Raw genomic sequence first — 26,818 nt, 5'->3', positions numbered from 1 at the left:
GTTTTTTTGGTTTTAGGTTTGTTGGTTTTTTTTTTTAAACAACTCTTAAGAAACCTACAGGCTCAAAGACAAGGTTTTTCTTACTAATCCCTCGTATGATCCATTTGAACTTGAACTGTTTGAAGTGTTACTGCAGTGGTACTTTATAACAAATCAGTGTGGGCATGTTTTGAAGCCAGCATTCTTTTTTCTTATCTATATTAATCTTTGTTCATCCACCACCTGCTAATATGTGTTAGGCTGATGCTAAATGAATCTTCATATCTCCTCCTAGTAGTATAAACTAGACAATTCAATTTTGGTTTTGTCTCTTGCATAACCTCAACCATTTGTTGTACTATTTTGAAGTACTTATTTTCCTCTGTGACAATGAAGAGCAAAAGGTAGGTCTTTCCATAATTCACTGCACAGCTTTTAGGTTTATCTTCATACTTTTGATGGACAATTACTATATTTTATTGATCCGTACTTCATGTCTGTCTTTAAGTATACAGTATACATGGAACAGGAATCCTTTGTCCTCTAAAATAGAAAGTTTAATTTTAGAAGTTATTTTTCCAGTCCATTTACAGAAGTGGAATTTTTTAGTATAAGTATATTCTTCATATTTTTAGTGAAAATGAAATAAGTGGATGTGACAGTATTGTTTTTATTCAGTAGAGAAACAAGATGTCGCTAGAGGGTTGTTACATAGTGGTTTTCTGGCTGACAATGGTGCAAGACAAATTGAGATAACCAGCCCATCTTGCAGTGGTGTTAACTTATATTTTGATTCTGATCAAAACATCTAAATACTGGCATTGTTGAAAACTTTCATACTCAAAAGAGCTAGTCATCCTATCCTCTGTAACTGCGTATATACTCCATGTGCTGACTGTGAATGACTGTGCCAAAATCTAATTAGAAGAACACTGACTGAGCAGCAGAACTGCTGGAATTTCTCTTTCAAGTGGGCAGAAGGACAGAGTTTCTGTTTTCTTTTAGAAAACAGGCTTTTGAAGGCATTCCATTTCTTTACTCATTTTGCTGCAAGCCACAGCATTTAAATGGTTTTCTTCATTTGCGACTATGTCACCACTGTTTTGTTCTATAAAAAGACCTTACGAACATTCTTTTAAGCTAGTGAGTGCAAAATCTATTCCTTTTACTTTTCTATATATTCTCTGCTTATTCCTGTTTGTTTGTTTTTTGTTCACAGTATTTGCAAGAAGACATCATTTAAGCATTTCTTGCTTCCTTTTCAAAATATGAGCCTTAATGATTCTAATTTATTTGCAATTGCAAGCCATAAATCAAAAACATTTCCATGGTTTAAGCAGAAGTCTATGACAATGTAGGTTGTTCCCTCTTCAGAAATCTCTGCACTGATATTCTGTAACAAGATAAAGCAAAGCAATATATCCTCCTTTGTGTCAATCACTAGTTTTCTATTCTTGAAATAAATCACTCTTGTTTACCTTAGGTTCATTTCCTTCTCTTTCTGGCTTGTCTTTTCTAATGTTCATTCTTAAGTGTAACTAAAAAAATAAATGAAACGAATGGAAGTAAAGATGGAGTGAGATACTATAACTATTGCAGTTTTCTTTTTTCATAATTGCAGTTTTCATTATGCTAATAGTAATTATACATGTCAAATCACATGGTACATAGATAACTTCATCGTCACTATTAATATAGTAAGCTTTCTGTTTTGCAAGTCATTCTGAACAATTAACAAGACTTATTTTTGTTAAAATGAACTTTAGAAAAATAATTCTAATGCATTTCTCTGCAGAGAATGAATTCCACTGAAACAATGTCACTAGGTACAAGTTGTTTGATTTTTTTTAAATGAAATTAAAGGTGAAATTAATATTAATCTCTATTAAACTCTCAAATGGACAAATTGCTATAGAGCTACTACTTTTTAAAAATGGAAATCAGCATACATCTATTTTTATAAATGGTTAGTAGTCATTTCAACACTAAAGGGCACTCTGATTTGGTGATGAAACTCACTCTTACATTGTTATAACATCACTGAGTCTGTCATATGTAATAAACATTTCCTGACACAGTTCTGAATAGCATAGATATTTCTATTCTGTATCATGACAATGGTTTAAAGAAGCAGGATTGATCCTTCTTCTCCATCTGAAATAACAAAGCCAATTAATGCATAGTCTAGCAAGCTGAATGTCTCTGTGGCTGGTACAAATGCTGAAGAGCATCCCACCAAAAAACTTTTTTTTTTTTTTTTTTTCCATAGATGCATAGAAATAATAACAAGGGTTTTGTCAGAGGCTTATCTGGATGCCTTTGCTATCATTTATAAAAATAAACACACAACAAAACTCTTCTCATTATGAAATAATTTTCCCTATATTTCTGCTTTTTCTCAAAATACCACTTCTGTGATGTATTGTGTAAATATATGTACTTTGGTGAATGCTCTGGAAGAGTAAAGACTATTGTTTTGGATATGGAGAGGTTTGTGAAGAGTTCTATTGGCACTCTTACTTTAAGAGCAGGAAGACCCCTACTGGCCAGTGGAGGGAAGGGAAGAGTTTCTTCCTCACCCCTAGTGTTTAGCAGTTACTTACCTGTCTCAAGGAATGGCAGCTGATGCTCAGTACAAATGTCAGGGGACAGCAATAGAAAGGTCTGCCTTTCTAAGCTGCTCAATATTGGGTTAGTACTGTTGGTACTGAAGTTACTAGGGAAATACCCTGCAATTTTCTTTGGGGGTAGAATTTATCTCTTTCTGAAAGCTTGGGGTAAATGCTGGGTGTCTTTGAGGGTAGTAAGTGTGATACAGCTGTTAACAGAACTCTACTTCACAAGCAAAGTCTTTGATGAGGGAAATAACTGCATATGTGTGTAGCTAACATAGGGGGATCCTGCAGGGTTGGCTGCAAGTCTTAACTACGTGGAGACCAAAAGCTCCACTATTTAGCTCCACTGATGAGTCTAGTTTGGGGGCCTTGGGTATGCCTAGCTCTGTATGCGTGCAATATAAATAAGAAATCATCAAATAGTGCAATTCGTCACAGCCTTCTCATTTGTCTGCCTGTCTTTTCATTTTCTCTGTATCTCCTGTATTTCCCGCCCCCCGTCCCTGCCAGGCTTTATTGCTTATATTGTTCAATCAGTACATCAAATATTAAAGGTATAGGCTGAGACAAATAAAAATCATCCATGCTATTTTTGTTGGCTTGGCATCAATAGCCAGCTAAAGAATACTATTCTGAGAACTTCACTAACATCAGTTGATGAAGCTTATGTGTGCACCAGGGCCTTGACAGGCTAGATTGCTGTATATGAGGTGAAGGGTTTTTGATTTGGGGAGCCAGAAAAGAATCACACCAATTTCAATTCCAGTTAAAACAAGAAAAAACTCTATTTTTGAGAAATGGAAAAGGACAAGATTAGAAAGAAAAGGCAGGAATGCTTAAGAGTTGATCCCAGGATATGCAAGCATTTTAAACACCAAGTAAATATTATGGAAATTGTGTTAACTCTTCACATCATCTGATTAGACACTTTAGGTTTATTCAGATCACAGTGCACAAACTGAGAAATTAAGAGAACAAATTAAAATGGGTTGACTGACTGTTCTTTAATGAAAGTAGTACACCTAGATCAAAGTAAAAACTAAAAATGCAAGTTAAAAAGCTGAGCCATACATTAAAAAATTCAAAATTTCTTGAGATTACTTTCATTGTAGTACTTTAGAAAAGAGCCTTAGTCTGTGGCTCTATGTTCATCAGTGAAGCTGTGTGCAGTCATTAAGTAGAAGTACAGATTTGCATCTAGGCAAAATATGAGCATTTTAGTCAGTTTGGCCCTTCTTCTGGCTGCAGGAGGCAGTTAATAAAAAAGTACAGAGCTTCAGAAAGAGCTCTAGGGCTTCCAAGGGAGACTGTTAGTTGGAGAAGTTTAGGTTGAGGGTTTTAGCTAAATAAGATATTGGTAGTCTTCTGCCTAAAAGTGATCCCTGGAAAGGAGAATTAGGTGAGGGGGGCAGCAGAAAAGGTTATGAATGGAAAGCAGTCTCAGGGATGACATAGAATTTCTCTTTTTCTAATTCTCCTGTTACACTGGTGGTATGATGCATACAACAAAACAAATTAACAGTGTTTGTATGATAATAAAGATGACCATATTCTGGAAAACTAACTGTACCTTGCTTTCCTGGATTGTGGAAAGTGCATGGTATAATATTTATATATTAAATGTCTATACATTAAGTAATACTTTTAAATGTGTTCATATTACGAAAAATGGTGCATGTTTCTCACTACAACTAATGGTTATTACATAGTAAGTGTTGTACTCTTATTTTCACAAGTTTAGTTCATAAAACAATTTTCCCACATGCACATGGCTTTCTGAATTCCACATCATTAGTTTTCATTTGCTGTTTCTGAGCTGTCAGAGCACTAAGTGAAGATAAATTTTAGTTTGAAGAAGATTGACCAACTGAAAAAAAAATATACAGAAGAGATCTATGAAAATAAATCAGGGTATGTACCTGTGCTTGTGTGCTTAGATGTCCATTATTTTGGTTCAATAAAGACTTGTGAATATTCTGGGGAGCTGGCCATAGCATTTGTAGCAGTCCCTGGAGTTTAAGAGATTTAGCGAATCTAGTCTCACATCATTAAACTTACTGTGAACCCACAGGCAAGACTGAAGTTGGGGGGTTTTGTGAGTTCTTTATTGTGGTTGGGTTGGGTTTTTTGGTACAAATTAGCATGGGTTTTTCAGGCAGTTGTTCCACTGGAAATCACATGACATCTTCCAGCTCTGAAATTGAAATGGCAATAGCAAAAAGCCAGACAGAAAATGTTTACAAATACCTAGCCAGGGCAAAAACTTTCACATCCAGCTTTGAGAAAATTCAATCAAATCTTTGCTTGTTCACAAACACAGTTTAAACTTCAGCCAGGATTGTTTGCGTGCTTGCATTTTTTTGTTCCAGTAAAAATGTCTTCCATCAGTTTTGGATGGGTGTTAAATGTTTCCTTGGGGTTTGTTTGAATGATCATGTTTTAAGATTTTATTTTTTTAGGCAAGGTAATTGATTAGACTGCTATATTTTCAGCAGGTATGTCGTACTTCTAACCTATAAATATACATACTGCAAACTCATGACTTGGAAGAAAATTATGGAGAGAATAAAAATGCAAAATGTAGAAATGCTTAAACCTTGAAGGATTATTAAATGAGATGCCAGTGGCATTCATACAGTGCTAACACAGAGATCTTGAACAATGATTTATGGCTTTTCACATAATTATTATTGTTGTAGATTCTTTTTTCCCCTCTATTCAGTGCAGCTTTTTTATTTCTTTCATCCCACCTAAGATTCTTCCTCTGAACACGGTTTGGTGGGTCATTGTATATTGTTTTTCAATCAGAAAACAAGGCATGCTAAGAAGAAAGAAAAATAATTCAGAGAAAGAATACCAAAGGATTTGAAAAACAAATTCTTTTAATCAAAATTTTTCCCACTTCTGCAATTAGAAAGAACAACAGTAGTTTGGAAAGAAAGGCTCTGCTTATGTTTGTGTTTGAAGATTGTAATAATCAATATTGATTTTGGACCAAATAATTGATAATCAGAAATAATCAACAAGATGACTGGTTTTTAATTGTCTGTTTTTAAAATAAGGCATTGCAGATAGCTGACCCTAAGTCCAAATAGACAGACTTGTATTAGTTTCTTTTCTTCCTTTGTGCTAGGGTAGATATTTTTGTGCTGGTTTTATATGGATATTCTGCTTTGAATTTTAAGGTAATTTAATGTTAACAATAGGCCAAAGAAAAGTCCATAACCAATTTTATTTACTAGTAGAGATATAGCCTTTATCTCTTGACCTTCTTGTCTAGTGGTATAACATGTAATACCTTGATTGCCCTTCCTGGTTATTTAACATTCTTTTATACTACTATCCCAACCCTCCTAACAGTAATGACTTGGATGGTATCTTACTTGGAACCACTTAGTTCTTATAATCTTAACAGTATACAGCATTTCAGTATGCAAGTCCTTCCTTCAGCACCTCTTTGTTTCAAACAACAAGTATTCAGCAAATGCATTTCGTGCTCTACCAGAGATTTTCTGCTTTGCAGTAATCTATGTAAGCATCCAGATCTCTGCTTTACTGATAACTGCTGGGAGACGGAACTCAGATGTGGCTGTTTTCTTAGTTCTACCTTGGTTTTATGCTATGATCAATTTCTAGTGGCTTTTAATCTTTTCATTAGCACCGCTATATGTGTGTACATATACTTGTATTTTCCTCTCAACTGGATCGCTTTTGGTGTACTAGGGTTTTTTGCTTCAGGTTTGTCACTACACAAAGTCCTAAATATGCTAAAATAGGTAATACATAATCTGTTCAAGTCAATTTATTAAATCCTATCCTAATTACAATTATATGCTTTTGTCACTTCCAATTTGGTTTGTAAGAAATCTTTCAAATACTCTATAAACAATTCAGATGTTGTTTTATCCTTTTTTTTTAAAAAAAAAAAAGTGTAATCTCCCTTTCCATTTAAACTGTAACTAGCCTATTTTTAAATAGTTAATACTTTCCAGCTACTCTGTGCTTGAGGGCCCTAACATGTATTTCTTTTTCAGTATTGGCTGAACTTTTGCCAATGGGTTGCAATTTTTTGCAGTGAATACTGTGCAGAGTCATTACAGAAGTGCTGCAGTGTGCTTGACTATGCAATATATACAGACTCCTAATGGGATTTGTAAATTATTGCTATAGAAAATTGTGAGATGCAGGACAAATGGTAGAAGAAGAAAAGCTAAGATCGGGGCAATTGGAGGAAAAGGGTGCTGTGGAGTACTGGTACTACTTTCTACCACATCACCTATATTTTAGAAGCTCTCCAAATGCCTTGTAAATCCCATGAGGGAGTATGTGTACATTGTATATGCAACTGATCTACATTACCACTACAATCCATTACTGTTGACATCCCTGTGAGGTAGATAAAATGTGTTTAATTAAGGTAATGATCATCAGCCATTGCAGACCAGGTGCCCCAGATGGTATACACCAGATGCTATACCCCTGATGATAGGTGTCAGAAAAATACACAGTTCAGAAAGATGGGTGAAACATCAGTGACAGTGTTAGAATGACAGAATACCCCTGAGCAAATACTCCCATACTGTGTGTGTAAGTGTATCTTGGTCTGAATCTTATCAGAGTACTTGTAAAAGCTAATTAATTTTCCTCATATTTCTTACAGAAGTGAAGTCTCCTATATGGTAAAGTAAGAGGGTGTAGAACTTCAACCATATAACTAGCCTTACTGGCTTCAGTACATTAAAATTACACACAGAATCGATTACCTCAGTAATTTAGGACTTCTGATTGTTTAACCATCAGGGAAACCTTTCCAACATTTATGTGTCTTGTGCTAGACTAGGTGAAGTGATCGTGCTATGCACAGATAAAGTCAAGATAGTAAGGTTCACAAAAAGCACTACTAAATCATTAGACAAAGTAATAATTACCTTAAGTGGTAAAACCAAAAGCTTAATTGTCCTTGGATGTTCTGATCAATATTGCCAAAACCAACTGTTTCTTCAGGTTGCTTAAACGTAAGGCCACAGCTGTGGTCCTCAGTGCAAAATTGAAACAAATATTATATTCCACAAAAAGAAGAGAAAGCTGGAAAAGATACAGAATTATTGAAAATAATCTTTTTTGTTTTCCTTAAGTTTAGGGAAAATACAGTTAATTCTCATTGCGACCAAATCATTATCAGCTTTTAAAAATTTGTAAGCAATGATAAAGATGGAAGGATCAAGTAGATAGATGTTTAACCACTTCTGCAACAGTTCTACATTAGAAGTTTTGAAGGAAAAGAGGAAAGCAAGTTAAAGAGATGTGGATGTTCTTATCCCAACTTTACTACTGTGTTCTGGGGGATTTTCAGCCATGTGTTTTTATTGCATGTCATTGAGTAGCTTTGCTGCAGAGGTGAACAGTTCATCTGAGCAGTCTTTGGTATTTGCTGAGCTGTCCATCAGCTTTCAACATCTGAAATTCTCAGCCTGGAGCCCCTAGTAGAACAAGACCATAGCTATGTAAATTCCTCCAGCATTTGTTAATGTGACCCATTTACACATCATTTTCTTCTTCCTGTTTCATTTGGAAGTGACAGTTCCTCTTCTTCCTTCAGTTTTAATTTAATTATTTTACAATGTCAGCATAAAATGCATGCCCAGTCAACCCTAAAAACGTAACATAATACTAACCATTAAAAATTAAAACTCCTGCTTTGGCTTTTCTCATTCCTGCAGACACTAGAAGTTTCAAACTACATCAGTTATGCTTATGCTAATTGCAGCAAAGCTGCACATTTTTCTGATGTTGCTTGAATTCTCTCAATATTGAAGCTCCCTCACTTAAGCTTTCCCAGATAATTTAAGAAATGTTAGATTAGAATATCAGTGTCTGTCTTCTTTTTCTCTCTCTCCCTCTTTCTCTCCCTCTTTAGGATTGGTCAGGAATAATTTGGTTATGCTAGAGAGTGATTCTGGTTGATATTAATTGATCCCAGAACACTTTCCCCCCAACAAATTTGCAGTCTTTTTGTGATGTGAATCAGGTGATAGTATCTTCATGAATTCACCTTCCATGTTTATTATTGTGGAGTCCACAGTACAACTTTAGAGACATCTTTAGTGCAACTGTTAGTATAGTGGACTACATTCCAATGAGAAGAGGTCAATGCAACATCTGTCTTATTTTGCCTACACAGTAATACACACCATTCTGCTACTTCAGGAAGCTCTGGAGTGTAACATAAACTGAGATTTAATGACTTGGAACCTGCTGTTTCAACTGACATTTTGACAAGCTGCTAGCCTGCTGTAGCTTATGCAACAGTTCTGTTTTGTTTTCTTTTGTTTTTTTAAATCCTTCACAGAGAGTGGCTATGTTGGCAGCAGATTTTACATGCCGCTTTAACGTATTTTGCAAAGTGAAGGTTCCAAGAGGAAAAAATGGTGAGATGTGCAGAGCTGAGAGTCTTGAGTACCTGACAAGAAAGCAGTCATGCAGATTATTTATTGTATTATCATAAACATGAACTGTTTCTTAATGTGAACTAGGGTGTTAAAAAGCATAAAGGTCAGCTGAAATAGGAGTATTTATAACATGTTTCTATTGTCTTTGTTAGATGTATAGACACAGCCTCCCAAAGCCATTTGATTTAATAGAAATTAGGCATCTTCCTATCACTGATGATGTGAACATTAAATGTATGTTTCTTACTACAAGTGGTCTAGAGAATAGTGCAGACTGTATGATATCACTAAAATATTTTTAATCACTGGTGGCAAGCTTCAGGGCAAAACTAGTGGCTACAGTAATTTCTTGAAATAAGAGACACACCAGAGTTTAAGCTGTCCAGTGTTTTAGTTAATGCTGCTTTCAGCTCCTCCTAGGTTTCACTGGTTGTCTGGGAGGCGTTTCTCTTCCCATGATGCTTAATGCTTTATGAGGACAAATGTGTGACATGCATCGGGAAGAACAACTGATTTTGTAACTGAAGTCATAAAACATGTCTTAGGCTTCAGTGAGTTACAAGGAGCAGATGAGAAGTTGCCATCAGTGTCAGTACATCAGAGTCTGATCTTGTTTACACAAGTCTAATCACAGTTATGCCCATGTGAACTATGTGAAATTACTCTGATATTACCCTGCTTTTACTGAGATCTGGGTACTATGGCTTTTTTCTATCAGTGCATAGTGTCCTTGAGTAAGGGTATGCTTCTCTGTTAGTGCAGTTCAGCTAAATGCTGCAATAGCAGAGGGCAAACTATTTTTAGTTAATGTGATTTTAAAAAAATAAGTTTCACGGCTCAGTAAAAACAGTGCACAGGCTAGATGTAATCAAGGAAAATACAGGACTTAGCCTTCCCTCTTTGCATTGCAGTTCTCCTTTCTATTCTCTTTTTATCATGAGAAAATCTATGTATCCAACAGCCACGAAGTCTATGCTGTGGGTAGGAAATATTGATGTTTGGACTGGAAGGAAATGTTGTATGCTCTGACCAGTAATGGATGGAAGAGCAGAACCTGACTGCTCACCTGAATGGCATCTGCCAGTCAGTCTGGATGTAATGCCTTATGCCACATTAGCACAGAGCTGTTTGGGGAATGACAGAAGTGTGGGTTTTCTCTGTCGGAATAGTGGTATAACCAGTGAGTCCCGGGCCAACAGTGTGGGAAGAGTAACTGGAGTAAACTGCCAGAGGAAATACATGAAAAAAGGCACTTTATGTTACTGCGTTTTGGAAATTAGCTGTATTCTCAGAGTATGTTTTGGGGTTTATTTTTAAAGAACTAGAGAGAAAAAAACTTGAACTTAAAGGCTAATTGATAAATTGGTCTCTGCTTTCCTCAGGAGCCAGCAAAATTGATGTGTCTCTTGCTACTTCTATAGAATGTAGCAGTAGCTCCAGATTGCTATGAACAAGTTATTCAGTCCTAACTAAGGGATTGCTTACTTACCATTTCAGTTACAATTAAAGCAAGAGGGAAATACAATGCATACAGGAATTCTAAGTCCCAGGTTCCTTCAGGAATAGTGGCAGGATTTCAAGTTTCTTAAACACCCTGGGTTTACTTTGTTCCATCCGTTCTGGAACGTCTAAATCAGTGAAAAGTTCTGCTTAAGAAGAGATCTTATGGTCCTTTCAGTAGAGAAGATTCTGGGTTTTACGCTACAGTCATTGAGTGTTAATGTAATAGTTAAAATGAATACATTAAATGAGCATGGTAAAACCATTGTATCTGGCTTTATACGTTCAACTATTTAGTCTATCAATTAAAAATTGATTGATTTTGTTTTTAATTGCAGGGCACTTAGCATACTTGTCTTTTCCGAGTAATTTGCTAGTCAGGTACCTTCTTTCTGAATATAGTTAATTCAGTAGATTTCAATACAGGTGGATTACTTCAGAAATAGAAAGACATGTTCCCCCTCAGAGCATTTTTCTGCAGAAACTAAATGTTGGCTTCTATTCTGGAAAGCCTGTGACTGCCAAAACCATACATGGACTTGAATTTCTCACCTCACCAAACTAAGACTGTCTGGAAAATGGAGCAGCATCTGCAGGTGCCTTTCACAAGACTGTCTCTGGAAACTTGACTTAAAATTAATCTCTCCATGCCTGATGTTCTTGGACAAAATCAAAAGGGCAGAAATTACAAGCATAAAAGTTACAGTATGGTGGTTTTGTTTTGTTTTTTTTCAATTGTAAAACTCCAAGGCCAGATTAATTCTGCTTTTCTCAAATATATAGAAATGCTTATGTCTGGTTGACAAAAACATTGGTGTTTTTTAAATCCAAACTTCCATATGCAACCACTATGATTTTAAAACCTTTTCAACTCATTGTCAAATAAAATGGGAAGTTTACATCACATTTGATTCTGAAATAAACAATTTTAAAGCTGACATCAGAGTAGTGGGTAATATGACATCCATTTACTATCTAGTTTCTGCTCTGGACACTTCCTTTGAGACATCTGTATGCAGATAGACTTTGCTGTGAACAGGATTTGAGAGAGGCTAGTCTGAGATAGAAATGTATATTTGTTTCATTTTGCTATGTGATACTACTTTATCAATGTGGTGAAAAAGCCTTTTTGGATTTTGTCACTATTGTGACATTTTGTCACTAGTAGAGTATTTTTTTCAGAAGCAGCAGTATTAGCTGTATCTCCTTAGAAATACAGAGACTCGTGGGGGACTGTCACAAGTTTCCCTCTGTGGTTAGATTCCTGGCTTTTTCATCAGACATCCTGATTATAGCACCTCTTCCAGAATTGGTGCGTGAAAGCTGGTTCACATATTTTCATGTGCTACTTCAGTGCAACCTCTGCAAGGTGTATGACTAGGCATAATCAATACAGAATTTCATTATAATTTTTCCATAGTTTCAAATTTAAAATGTGGTTTAACATTACTCTTAATTGAGCGTAACATTGAGCAGACATTATCATGTTTCACTTGTGGATTCCTTGCCTTTGCACTGAGTCTACTGATCACGTGCCTTTGAGGTGAATCTGTTCAGTTTGTAGATTGTTAGAAAACTATTAATTTTATCTGTGGATTTCTATCAGGTCTGTGAGCTGAACCAACTCACCTTGTTGGCTGCATGATGATTAATTAGATCCAGTGCAAGAAAAACAGTGGGAGAGCAAGGCCAGGGATAAGTAAACTGAAATTCCATTTTTTTGGAAGAAACCTCAATTGTCCTAGATTAGCGGTAATACAAAACTGTACTCAAAGATATTATGTGTGTCGTCGTCCCCCCCCCCCCCCCCAGGTAATTGCGCAGTCCAGCATGGCTACTCATGCTGATTTGTCATTATTCCCCTTTCAAAATCAAGAACATCAACTTGCAGGTAATCTTCCTATTTAATATAAATGGAAAAAAACCTTCTTTCTGTTTTGCGGGGAATTTTTGGTCAATCAGGCTCTAACAAAGAAGGTCAAGCATTCTATAAACAGTATTGCTAGTGTCTGATTTATAATAGTGTGGGATGCAGTTCTATAATTAATGTAAAAAAATGTAACCTTGTGTTGTAGGCTCATTGTATATGGGGTTATAATATAATCATTTATGTTTGCATGTCTGACCAAATCTTTCTCTTAATCTGTTTCTGGGAATCTGGTAGGAAGCTGATGGGAGATTTTTAATACTATTTATTATGACAAATAGTTGAAACTTGGAATGTGAACTGAGTTCCATTGTCACTTATAATCTGTTCAGGAATCTGTAACAACAGTTTTAACACTTACTGATGATGCTGATCTAGCTGAGCTCACACAGAATACTACTGTTATTAGAATGAATTATAACTGTAGCAGATAACGTATGATTCCTGAACCATTAACTATAGTATATTGGAACTTACTGCAAGTACCCAAATGAATGGTGACCACATATTTCTTAGGATTTATGGAAGATCCAGTACTAATGATAATGTATTATTCTAATATGCTTGGGATCTTGGGAAAATGAAATATTTTTCCTTATGTTCTACATTACTACATTTAAAAAAACCACCTTTCAAATGACTTGAAAATGCAAGTTAATAGTAGGTACTGTAACTGTTATATTGATGCTGTGAACCAGTGATGTCCCAAAATAATCCTCCCATAAATCACTGTCAAATATTGTGTGTAGGTTCTATTCTCTACCTTAATCTGTAAGCTCAAGATAAATAGTATCTATTTCAGTGAATATGTCCCTTTTTATTGTACTTCACATACCAGATAGGTTTCAGCAAGGTTGATGTTGAGGAAGTGCTTCTACCAGGTGATAAGGCAGATGAAGCCTTTATTCTGGGTGAAAAAAAAAAGGGGGGGGGGGGAGATTTGGATGCATTTCTGGTTAATGTAATCTCTAAATTACCCTGGATCCAGAGAATCTATTGCTTTTTTCATTATTCACACTTCAGGGGGTTTACCACTCAATACAGTTAATTTTGGAATATAATTCCAAAGGACTGAAAAATTGTAAGTTTTGCCTCTAGTTTTCATTGTAACCATAAAAGATACCATACATTGCAAAATCTAAAATAATTTTTGTTTCATATGTTCTAAGAATGTAATTCTATTCTGGCAGCCCTTATATGACCTTTTCCAAAATTTGAGCAGTTTTTTGTTTGGGAAAGAAGTTAACAAATATGGTAAGCCTCCAGACACATAGTGACTCGCCAGTCCAACTGAGTCCTTCTCTACTGTGGTGGGTTGACCCTGGCTGGATGCCAGGTGCCCACCAAAGCCGTTCTATCACTCCCCATCCTCAGCTGGACAGGGGAGAGAAAAATATAACAAAAAACTTGCGGGTCGAGATAAGGACAGGAGAGATCATTCACTAATTACCATCACGGGCAAAACAGACTCAGCTTAGGGAAAATTAGCTCACTTTTTATTACAAATCAGCCAGAGTAAGGTAAATGAGAAATAAACCCAAATCTCAGAACACCTTCCCTCCACCCCTCCCTTCTTCCTGGGCACAACTTCACTCCCGGATTTCTCTACCAACCCCCCCCAGCGGCACAGGGGGATGGGGATGGGGTTTACGGTCATCACACGTTATTTTCTGCCACTTCATCCTCCTCAGGGGCAGGACTCCTCACACTCTTCCCCTGCTCCATCGTGGGGTCCCTCCCATGGGAGACAGTCCTCCACAAACTTCTCCAATGTGGGTCCTTCCCACGGGCTGCAGTTCTTCACGAACTGCTCCAGCATGGGTCCTTTCCACGGCGTGCAGTCCTTCAGGAGCACACTGCTCCAGCGTGGGTCCCCCACGGGGTCACAAGTCCTGCCAGAAACCCTGCTCCGTGGGCTCCTCTCTCCACAGATCCGCAGGTCCTGCCAGGAGCCTGCTCCAGTGCGGGGTTCCCAAGGGGTCACAGCCTCCTTCGGGAACCCATCTGCTCCGGCGTGGGGTCCTCCACGGACTGCAGGTGGATATCTGCTCCACTGTGGACCTCCATGGGCTGCAGGGGGACAGCCTGCCTCACCATGGTCTTCCCCACGGGCTGCAGGGGAATCTCTGCTCCGGCGCCTGGAGCATCTCCTCCCCCTCCTTCATCACTGACCTGGGTGTCTGCAGGCTTTTTTTCTCTTACGTGTTCTCACTTCTCTCTCCGGCTGCCGTTTCTCCCCGTCCCAACTTTTTTTCCTTCTTAAAAATGTTATCACAGAGGCGTTACCACTATCGCTCATTGGCTCGGCCTTGGCTGGCGGTGGGTCCATCTTAGAGCCAGCTGGTATGGGCTCTGTCGGATACAGGGGAAGCTTCCAGCAGCTTCTTAGAGAAGCCACCCCTGTAACCCCCCCCGCTACCAAAACCTTGCCACACAAAACCAATACATCTACTAAGTTGGCACACGCAACTGCTTCTTCCCAGTGCAGAGATTTACAATACTGTATCACTTCCACCACAAAATCATGTAAGGGAACAAAGGTTTTCTGACCATACTCCATACACTTTGAATTACTCTTGCATTCTGTCTCACATTCTGGAGCTGTTCTTTGATAACCGAGCTTCCAAATACCAAGCTCCATGGGAGACTTATTATTCCATTTTGCTCCTTCTGGGGATCCAAACAATAAAATTAGCTTCCAAATTAGAGTTATAGAATCCTCCTAGCAATCTTCTTGGGCTCCATCTTAGCCCAAACATGCTGATGAATCAGGAATGTACTCTGGTATTTTTCCAGTTTTTGATTTTTCACTGACCTAGAAATTCCACGTGTATGCTCAAATTTCTTGTAGTTTTTCTTTGACACAAAAACCATTGGCATTTTCAGACTGTTTCTTATAGTGAAAATGCACTATGAGTATTGTCCTTGATCTCCTTTCTGGATGATCCAAGCTTGTTTCTTCTACAGATTATCTGATTTTGTTGCAACTGTGAAACATGCACTAAACCTGCACATTCAGTGAACGTGCCAGAGAACTGCATTTCCTTGTCGGGTTGCATTGCTTCAGTCTGTGTAGCACATATAAACTAACTTCCCTACATCATTTTAACCCTTGCCAAGTCAAGTCCATTATGATTTTTGGATGCATCTCATAATCAGGAATTGATTCACTTCCTCTTTCCATCTGTGAAAGGAGAAGTTCTCTGCAAGCAACGCTGACTTTGGGAATAGGTGACTGTAGAATTTCTGCAGTGTCAGCAAGTATTTTCCTCATTCTTTGTAGGATCTGTGAGACTGCACAGTAGGTTTACACCTGCTATAACTTTATTAATTGCCATTCTATTACATAAAACTGCTATCATTTTCCTAACAGACAGTATGATGGTGGTGTTGGTTTGGGTAGCTTAAGATTTGAGGAAAGGTTTTTCAGAGAGGCTGGATTGGGGATTTTTGCACTTTGCAATCTGAGCCACTTACTTATGGGCTGGAGTTGTAGCTTCACTTTTTATGGCTTTCATAGAGTCATATAGGTTGGAAAAGACCCTTAAGATCATCGAGTCCAACCGTTAACCTAACATTACCAAGTCCATCAAGACTTTGCAACACTTTTGCAACATCTCTGCATTAGAACTGTGATTTGATGTTTCCAGCTAGCTCATAGTACCTGGCTTACACACACTGTGAATGTAGGAGACCACTCTTGAATAGCTGAGTTCATATTAAGCAGAAGTGGATTTTCACTGGTTTGAAATAAATAATATTTAAATGTTGTGAAGAAGCTACACTCTCTGGTGGAGACCTAAAATGTCAAATTTATGCCTCAGATGAATTATTAAATCTGTACTGCTAGCCATTGGAAAGCTATAGTTTCAAGGAAAACAGGGAAAGTATGAATAAGCAAATAAAAAAACCCACACTTTTTTTTTAAAAAGAAATTATCACCCCAAATTGTTTTCCTTTCATTTTCCTACTCCCTACAAGACTCTACTGACCACTACAAGTCAATTTACTTCTGGTTTCTCCATCTGTTAAAAGATAAAACAGCTTTTCTTCTGCAAGCCAACCATATAACCAATAATTAACTTTTTTGCTTTTTTTTGTTGTTTGTTTGCTTTTTTCCCTTTCTAGTCCAAAAAGCCTGACGTTCATTTTCCTTAACTCAGCAAGCAGAGGTCTGAGTGTCTCAAAAACACTAGTGTTTGCAAATGAACAGGTGCATCTTTGTAAAAATCTTCATGCATGCAGGGATGTATTTAACATGATCCTCTCATTTAATTCAAGATTAGAGCCCTTTTACATGGAGAAAGTCAGAGGACTATTAAACAGCTATTAAACTTCTCTGTCTATGCCCTTTGCTCTTTGTGGTAGTTTATGATGTTCTGATAAATATTGAACTAGGAAAACATTCACTCATAGCTTAATGGACAAGAAAGTCAGAGATCCTTATGATTGAACAGATTAACAAAAGTGTGGTAAGGTGGTTGATACGTAGGACAAACTGTTTGATCATCAATGATATTCTCTTTTTGAGGGACTAATTCTGACTTAAAAATTCCAAAGCCCTCAATTGCAACTACTGGGCCTTCACTGTATTGGCCATCTCTCTGTGTGCTAGTAATAACCAGGAGTGCTCAGAGTGGGGCTGAAATTCTAGTTTGCTCAGCAAGAATAATAGAGCTGATTGAAAATTACTGAAAATGGGCTAATTAGAAAATTTCAGTAGGACTAAAGGAAACATTTAATTTAAGCACATATTATTAAAATGTTCTTCTGATTGTGGTCAGATTTAATCATAGGCTTACATGTGTTGAAAATCCATGGCCTGGAAATCATACCATTCTTTAAAATACTAATGCTGTGTTTAGATGATATCATCTAAGAGTGGTAACTCTTAGGAATGACAGATTCTCAGCCTTCTCTCCTAGTGATCTCAGAACCTCATTGCACTCAGCAAATTGAAGAGAAAATAGTTACAGTTAAATTCCTTCCTAAGCATTGTATACTTTTTCTATAACAATAATAAATAACATAACTGGAAAATGGGATACATTTCCTTCAAAGAGTTTTAGGAATATTTCTACTGATAAATATATAGCAAGTCATCTGGAACAAGGCAAAATTTCCAAGGGGGTCTTTATTCTCTCCCTTTTGCAATAGATGCTGTTTAATTTGCATCTTTTTTTTCTTCTAATAGATCAAGCTGTTAATTGATCAGAATGTAACCCAGTATCATAGCAGAGATCTTTTATAAGCATATCCTCTAAGCCAAAATAGCTTTCAGTTACATGACATTGTTTACTATACATTCTGGAATATTGAATTTAATACAGACAAAAGAACAGGTAAAAGCAGCTATGTGTTGCCTTCTTATTTGAAATATACTTATTAATGAGTAATTCAATTAATCATTATCAAGTTTATTTACTATTTTCCCATTTGATACCACATAATCACCCATATAAGTTATTGCAAAGCGTGAGAGAAGGTAATTTGCTCATTCATATCTCAAAGAGAAGGAGCTGCTATGTTGCATCAACTTTTGGGAGTCAAGAAATCGATGACTAGCAAGGACATTTCAAGTCACATTTGCAAGTGGTTATTCCCTCTTGCTACAGTGAGTAAAAGGGGAAAATTGTATGGAGTGATAGGAAGTGACTACAGTAGGTAAGAGCATAGGATAGGGCTCTTGGATTCTAATTTAGAACAATGACACTTCTGACTGGCTTGTGCATGCTTTTCATTTAGCTCTGGTATAATAGATACATTGGGGTCCTACAACATACATCAGCTCTATGCTGCACATTCACTTATTCCCTTTTCCCCATGTTTCCTTAGCATCAGCCCCAGTTACTGCTGGGCCGGTGAAAGAAAAGTCTGAGCAGTACAACAGTGAAAAAGAGATTACCTTGCAGGATAAAATAAATTTTATTCACTCATATTTCAACTGGAGCACCTACTGCAACTTACTTTCCAACTATTTCTGGTATACATTGGACTCTGTAGTTTTGTGAAGCTTTTGTTAAGCAATTAAATCAACCTAGAAATAATATGGCTCAGTCAGGTTCTCTTTGCATGGTCTATGAAGTGTGTGAATTAATACAATCATGTCTATGAAATTCTAGAGTGTTTTTATTCTGTTAGTATTATAAGCTAGTTCCTATTGATTTAATAACAGAAAGTGAATACTTAGTATTCACTTACAGTATTACAAAGTGCTTTACAAAAGTAATTAATTTATACTGCGTTAGTTAAATATTTTTAACACAGACTGAACGATCCTTTAGACACGACATGGTCCAAAATATTTTCAGTTTCCATAGTACAATATTTGTACTAATGTAGTTCAGCATGAATGTAAACACCATGTTTGTTTTCAGCCCATTCCTTGCTGCTGCAAGCATGCATTTGCCTAATCATACATTTTTGGTTTAAATGAAGTCTACTTATTAAATGCAGAATATGTTTCAAGATCAATATTACAAGCAATAACTGAAACATAAATAACATGATCTAATGCAGCTCCAGCATATTTTTCATGTCTAAGATGCAGAATTTAGTTGATACTACATGTATAGGCTTCCCCCCTGCCCAATTCAGCTAGAACTGAGAGAATGGCCATGCTGGATGAGATCTGGAGACCATCAAGTGGAGCATCCAGTTCCCAGGAGATGCCAGCCACAGATGCTTCAGTAGAGCATTCAACATAATAATTAGGACAATCTGCTTGTTTTCCCTAATGCCTGATAAGTAGCAATTGTCTTTGGTCTCAAAGGAACCAATGTTTAGATCCACTTCTTACATCCATGCTAACTCTTCTTTTCTTTGTCCACACTACTGTAACTCAACATTCCTGTAATTTCTACAAATTCTAATTCTTTTTGAATAGTCCTGTGTTTAATGGCAATGCTTCTTAAAGCCTGTTTCTGTGTTGTACTATTACCTTTCATCAGCCTGCAATTAGCTTGCTTCCAGTTTTGAGTGTTGTCTTGTTCTTACCTTGTGAGATGAAGAGAACAGAAGTTTAATCTACATTCATTGTTTCTACGTCTTAGTGTCTCCTTTGTGATTTTTTCTTTTTAAAAATAAACAGTCCCAGCATTTTTAGTATCCCACTCCTTGGTTACCTGTTGAGTTTCTTGCCTTTTTTTTTTTTTTTTTTTGAGATCAAGTGACTAATAATGAATAAGTTTAATGAAAGTAAACATTGCCAATTTTTAGACATCTTTCTGAATTTAAAATGGTTTCCCAGAGAGTCAGAGGGTTATACTGAATATGCAAATTAGATGCTCAGGATCCATTGTGCTAATAGGGGAGAGAATAATGATTTCTTTAATGGCACATAAATATATTCCCAGATTACTCTTTACCCACTCCCCTTTGATTTTTGGATTGCAGCCACATCTTTTCCAAGGGACTTTATTTAGGCATCTATGGTGAAGCCCAGTTAAGTAGCAGGAACATCATATCATGCTATAGGTTTTTGTAAGGACAATAATAAATAACTTTGTTTTTTAACATATATTTGTTGCAAACATGACTTGATTTTCTTATTAAACAAGAGAATTTTCTTTTCGCTTAAACATTCCTGTGTAAATGGTACTGTAGGCTGTTTCTACTACATAAAGCATATTTACTAACATTTTGAATGAGAACATTTAAATTAAATGCTCTTTTCTTATTACACTATTTTAACTGAATGTTATTACAATTTATACAAAGTCACATACCTCTTTGAATTATGGAAACCCCTTGATTTCAACAGCAAGGTGTCACATATCCTGTTTATGCCACTGTCATAGTAAAAATATTCTGGATTTTTTAATTTGCTCAGTTAACATACATCAATCATCCCTGCTAATGAGCATCATTTCTTTCACACAAGAGATTCATTAAAACTTAAAAATTAATTGCCCATGACCCAGAATGATACTGTGTCTCAGCTGGAATGATAAACACTATGGTCTGCAAACTGTATTTTCTTTTTTTAACCTTTGTAACATCAACTGTTATTGATGAAAACAGGCTAGCACTGCCAACTATCGTATAGTGTAGTGCAACAGCAGAGGATTATCAGGAACATCGTTAGTCCCCAGCAACCAAACACACAAGCATATAAATTTATACCACTGTCTCTTAAAACACAGTTAATTTGTTCATGTTTTCCTAAGAGCAATTAACGGCAGACAGGAGTTTTAATGAAATAAGCTGGTGATTCCCACAGGGACTATTTGTAATGAACATTACTGAGTAGCAACAGCTTCAAAGCATTTACGATAAGACATGATTAATAACAAAGCTGTTAAGCTACACATTAGGTAAAATACAGACCCTAATTAAGGGATATTCCTAATTAAGTAATCATATTCATTGGTATATTCCCTGCCTAAGTATATTTTTGGGGAGGGGGGTTGCTTATTTAGGGGGTGGTGGGACTTACCTCTCAATTTTTTTCCTGCAGGATCAACGGAATTCATGTCACTTCTTGCACAAATGTAATTTTCAACAATGTAATGGTCTAGTGAAGTGGGATTGTATTGAAACATTTAGAAATTTCAGTTAGAGTGTCTATTTATGTCAGTTACTTGGAGCTGTACAAATGAGTCCTTAAGGGAATTAATTAATTTTCTGTTAGGGTTAAACAGCACTGTTAAACATGGGAGCTTGTTATAAAATCTGCCAAAAGTTTAATAATCAGATTCTTAATTTCTGCATGACTGAGTACTGAATCAAACACACTCATTTAAAAAAAAAATTAACTGATAATTATAGTTTTATCAAATACAGAATTTATGATTTTAGTTTTGCTGTGTGTAACATTTTATTCCAGGTTTCTTTGAGTTAAATAAAACCCTTGAGATGACAGCCTAGTATTTTTCACTGTTTAGACATCTAGTATGTTTAGATTTTCAAAGAGTAATATGTAATGTAAATCATGTTATTTTGCACAAGCAAAAACAACTGCACTGGCAGCTGTTATAAAAGTGAGGTTAAAAAATCTTCAGGAGCTCTTTAGGTGAAATAATTATCCAAAACATGAGAATCATATTTAAGAAACTTATGCCAGAAAGCGAGATTTTTAGAAGCACCTAAGTGATTTAGAAGCAAGAACACCACTTGAAATCAATGACATTCATGCTTCTAAGGAATGTAAGTATTTAAGAAAAATCTATGACATGATGAAATAAATGCCTGGATTTTTAAAAATGCAGTATCATTGTTCTACAGAACTCTTGGATATTCTATAAATTGTATCGTGATATAATTTCATAATTATTGGTATCACTGCACTCAAGTTAGTATTTGACTTGGCTTGCTTTAAAATATCGATGCAATTAAAATTCTCTTACTTATGTTTCAGTAACCTCAGTTGTGAATGTCAGCCTTTTGATTGAGGGTGCCTTGATGTTTTAGCAGATTACTTGCAATGCTGTTCACAGCACAGTGTCTTTAATCTGATTCACTTACTCCCTGTAGCAAGTTTTGAAATCAGAAACAGTTGTGCTTATATCTCCTGACTGCATAAACTAAATCTGATGTTTTGATTGCATTGTCTTACTGCAGTCCTTTAAAAGTGTGACACTTTAAGCGAGAAATGTACTGCTTTCGTTATGAAACCCCCCAAATCAACATAATCAAATAGTAATTAACATTTACATAAGGTGACTTTCCAAATCAGAATTAATTCTCTTATTTTGGATTCACAGTTTTTTCTTTATGGAATGCTTAAGCATCACATATACACGAGGAAAGTCAGTTTAATGATAATTGGAATTCTTTCTATTGAATGCATTGCGTATTCACTTGCTTTCAGGACAGGAGTTCTAACAGGGACCATTATTCCATGCAGAGACCAAGCAAGGTAGTGCAAATGAAAAGTATAAGTGAAGTAGTATTTGTGCTCTGCACTAGAGTTATAAAGACCAAGTAAAAAATTTGGCCAGGATACAATAATACATTGTACTAATGTATGCATACTAATATATGTTCTATTACATCACTAGTACAGTGTACTAATAGCCACTGATTTCTAGTGAAATGAACTTAAAGCTATGCATGTGTACATTTTCCACACTCGTGCTTTTTCCACTGAATTTACTGATTGCTGTGTTTTCTACACTACTTCAGACAATTAAAAAAAAAAAGCTACAATTTATAAAAAGTCATGAGATCATTTATCTTTATAAAACTTTATTGATCCCGATACTGGACCTACGATCTTGGTGATCTGATTTTCTTCATAGAAAGAAGTACATAATCTTTGTGTTGGTAGACAAGCCCCTAATTTTAGGTCATCGTGTTCCCTCTACTAGGATGGGTTAGATGAAGAAGGGTCCTGAACGCATTAGATGATTTAGTCTATTAATTAACCTTTCAGATGTAGAATAATTTTAAATACCTATTCAAATTACTTATATGAAGCTTTTCTCTGCTTCCTTAAAGATCCTGTATTTTTATCTTATGATGGTACTTACACACACTAGTCAAGTCCCTTCTCAAGCTTTCGTTAAGATAAATATTCCAATTTCTCTGTAAGGCACTTTTAAAGACATGATTCTTGTTGAGGTTACCTTGTTTCTAATGTTCTCTGTTGTCTAATAATTGTTTTGCTAAAGCAATCATAAGGGAGATTTTGCTCCTTCCAAATAAATCCAGCTGAATAATTGCTGTTCTCTAGCCTTTAGTTAAGCATTAATTCCAAAGCTGTTACAATAGCTGCTTTAAAAGCACTGTTACACTTTTTTATCATACAACTCAATTTTTATGATGTAAATATTTGTACCTAACGGACAAGATTATAAATTGGGAAAATATATAGTGATTTTGTGAATAGAATTAAAATATCCAAAATATGAAGGAAAACAGATTATTATTATTATTATTATTATTATTATTATTTTAAATACAATGAATCTGAAAATTTATTCTATTTCAGTTTATGCCCTGGTGAATATAGCACCAAAGCAATTCACACTGTCTCTTTCTGTGTCTATTCTATAGGCTACATCTTTTAAGGAAGTAAAGAAAAATTGGTTTCCCATATAAGCAAGTACAGTAGTCATTTTAGTAGAAGACAAAGTATTAGTGTTGTAAGATAAACACATATCTGATGTGATGGACTCAAGGGCTCCTTTGAGTTAGGTCTTGGCCACAGAAATCAAACAAGCAATACAGGACTCCGTCTACATTTCCAAAGCAGTGTTAGGGTGCCACAGTCAACAAAACATTCATTCTAGCCTCTTGCGTGGATAGTACAATGCCAATTACTGTTTCATTAAGCACCAGTCCCTGTAAGCATAAGGACTATTCCAGCTGCAGAAATCCAATGATTTTAGGTATTTCATTGCCGTAAAATTAAAACAAATAAAAATCCCCGCAACACTTCTGTGCAGTTTGTTGTATACTAGAAATAAAGGACTGTGCTGGAGAGCCTGGGTTAAGCTGTGGACATTAACATTTCTAAATCTAGTAAATCATTTAAAATAGTCATTATAATGAACCAATGCCAACGTAATTAAGTATAAAGACTCTGCAAATCATACATTAATTCTTCTTTTTAATTTTCAGCATCACTTTATCAAAAGAAACCCTCAGCACATCTGTTGATATATTTTAAACTTGCTATTTATAAAATTTTGGAAAACTACTTGCCTCTGATTGCCCCATTTCCATTATATACATATTCAGATGTGTAATTATAGCAATTCAAAACCAGTCTGTACAGTGCAGTATTAAATACAAGACAGGTTTTAATTAGAAATAGAAATACAGGTATTGTGGGTTTGTAAAGTATCTTTTTTGTGTTACTACTTTTTGGAGTCATGATAAAACCTGACTCTTAAAGTTATTTGATTTATACAGAAAACAATGTTTCTGGAAGCAATATGGTAGCATTGTTCATAAGAAATGCAACCTACTGTAGATGAATGATTAGTATCTGAAAATGAAATTGCGATAATTCTTGTAAAAAACGTTTGGGTATTGAAATGTTCTCCACTCATGCTCATGGCACTTGGAAATTGCATTGCCTTTTTTTTTTTTTTTAAATTCTTCCAATTTTTTATCAGAATTTATTTCAACAGTTCAAGTTGAGAAAAAAAATTATTTAAAAATTAAATTTATTTCTATTTTATAGAATTTAAACCAGAATGATTGTTAGTTCTTCCAAATACTATAACTAAATAAATGCATATATATATCTTGAGTTTAAATAAAATAACAATGAAATTTGGAAGTATTATTACTTTTTTCTTTCTATTTTTTTTCTGCTTCTAACAGTAAACACTGATAACCAGTCCTTTTCATTTTCATTTTTCTGTGTATGTAGCTATTCTTTATTTTCTAAATTTTGGAGAAGAAAAATGCAAATAACCAAAAGATGGGGAAAAAAGCTATGAAGCTTTGTGACATTTCAAAATCTGTAAGTTTTTGTCTTAGCAGTTTTTGTTGTTGCTGTTGAACCATGTATGTCCCCATGGGTGTGTGCATTGGTATGGCTCAGGCTTTTACACTCTTAAGCTTAGCCTTAGCTGAGGAAAAGTATGTATGACTATTCCAGAGGAATTAAATTCCCAGTGTTGAATAGAAAGGGAGTTACTGTTTTCTGTAGCTATCTGGGGGAGTATCAGCAGACAAACCCAGACTGCACATTTGAGAGTGATTTACCATGTGTAAATATTTGGCTCAGTTTGGGGACGAATAGAAGAATTTGTTGAATCAAAACAAAAACATGCTTAAGTTCCATTATAAAGGCATTGATTATCAGTGAGAGCATAGGTACTAATTTTTTATTGTATGGAAACAACAGTAAAATTCTTTACTTGTTTTGTGTCAGTAAATTGATGAGAAAATACCCTTTAACAATTGGTATATTTTTCAGGCTCCCTGCACAGAAAACAGTATGTTTCTCATAAAGGAATACATATTTTCTGGATGTCAATTAAATATAGGGTGCTTTGAAGATTGTCCAACAAGCATGGAAAATAAACAGCAAACTGAATCTGAATACCAGATGGAATCACGTTTGAAATGTGAGTGTGCAGTTGCAGGAATTTTTGGAATACCTTTCACTTCAACTTTTGAGAAGAGGCATTTTTATGAGGTGAGATTTACCAAAACCAAACAAACAAATAAATGTGATTCAAAATAAGTATACCTAGGTTTAGTTAGTTAACCTCCTACATGAGGAAAGAAATCTACAAATATGAACAGAACATTCTTTGCCATAGGGCTGGAGTTCACCTACCTTATCTTTATTTACCTAAAAAGCAGGTATCTAGTCTAAGCCAGTTAGCCAGCACAATGCTCCTGGGAAAGGAGATATTGCTCATACGAGGTAAACATAGGATACAAGAATCACCGTCTTGAAGTGTGTATCTTACTCAGTTGATCACAGAGGTAGCCAAGATGATTAGCCTTTAACAGATACCTAACTTCTGGATGGTTCTTGAATCCCTCTCCAAATATTGAATATCTTTTAACCAGACATATTTCTTTTGAACAGAATTGTGTAATTCTTTTGTACAGAATTGCACTAGTGAAATCCACCTTCCTAGCTTGCGGTCATATACATTCAGATAGATAGTTTTAAGATATTTTTATTATATTTCAGAGACACAAAATCAGTTTATAAAAGATTAGTGCATGTGTTTTCCATGTAATACACAATTACTAAATTATAATGCATTATTATAAAATAACAAGTAGTTTATGTATTGCACATAGATGGTAACACAGCAGGAGAAACTGAATTCATGCCTATTCCTTCATCTGCTTCTTTTAACTATTTTTGTTGTAATAATCCATGTGACTCCTTGATCTGTTTCCATATAATTATATTGAAATCATCTTCCAAATCATTCAGGTTTCTTTTCCAGAAATCTCAGCTGTTCACAGTCTTTTCTGAGGCCAGGTTCTCTTCAGTTCCCGGCCATCTATTGAAGGACTTGGCCAGAACTTCTCGACAGTTAGCCAATACAGATTTTTTTAGGGCGTTGAATTGTTAAACTAATCACTGACCCTAACAGCAAGTCTGAGCCTGACAAGGACTATTGTAAGCATCATTCATGTTCTTTATCCAATATATCACCCTCAAAACTCTTATTGGAAAATAGAATTTTATATCTTTAATCTATTATGTTCAGAATATTAAACTAATATAGTGTAAATATTTCAACATGCAAATATAATGTATTAGGCTTTGCCTGGAAACTATTGAAGATGTTATTGACACTTCTTACTTTATATTAAAATTCCCACTCATTGTAGATGGAAGAATATCCATGCATTTATTGATAATCTAGGCCAATATAGATAGAGTAGATTTTCCTAAGTACATTTCTATTTTTTAT

General features: G+C 35.7%; 1 long non-coding RNA gene across 1 annotated transcript in view; it reads left to right on the top strand.

The window, feature by feature from the left end:
- LOC138686436 (uncharacterized) overlaps positions 1 to 26,818 on the top strand; it is a 92,562-nt gene that overhangs the window by 52,431 nt on the left and 13,313 nt on the right. Inside the window, exons 5-7 of the long non-coding RNA XR_011325816.1 lie at positions 12,356 to 12,434; positions 15,438 to 15,701; positions 25,348 to 25,569. This is a non-coding gene — a long non-coding RNA (uncharacterized lncRNA). The remainder of the gene's footprint in view (positions 1 to 12,355; positions 12,435 to 15,437; positions 15,702 to 25,347; positions 25,570 to 26,818) is intronic.

This window comes from Haliaeetus albicilla, chromosome 8, assembly GCF_947461875.1.
Source record: "Haliaeetus albicilla chromosome 8, bHalAlb1.1, whole genome shotgun sequence".
In the NCBI taxonomy this organism is placed as follows: domain Eukaryota; kingdom Metazoa; phylum Chordata; class Aves; order Accipitriformes; family Accipitridae; genus Haliaeetus; species Haliaeetus albicilla.
This window is presented reverse-complemented; position numbering and strand designations above follow the sequence as displayed.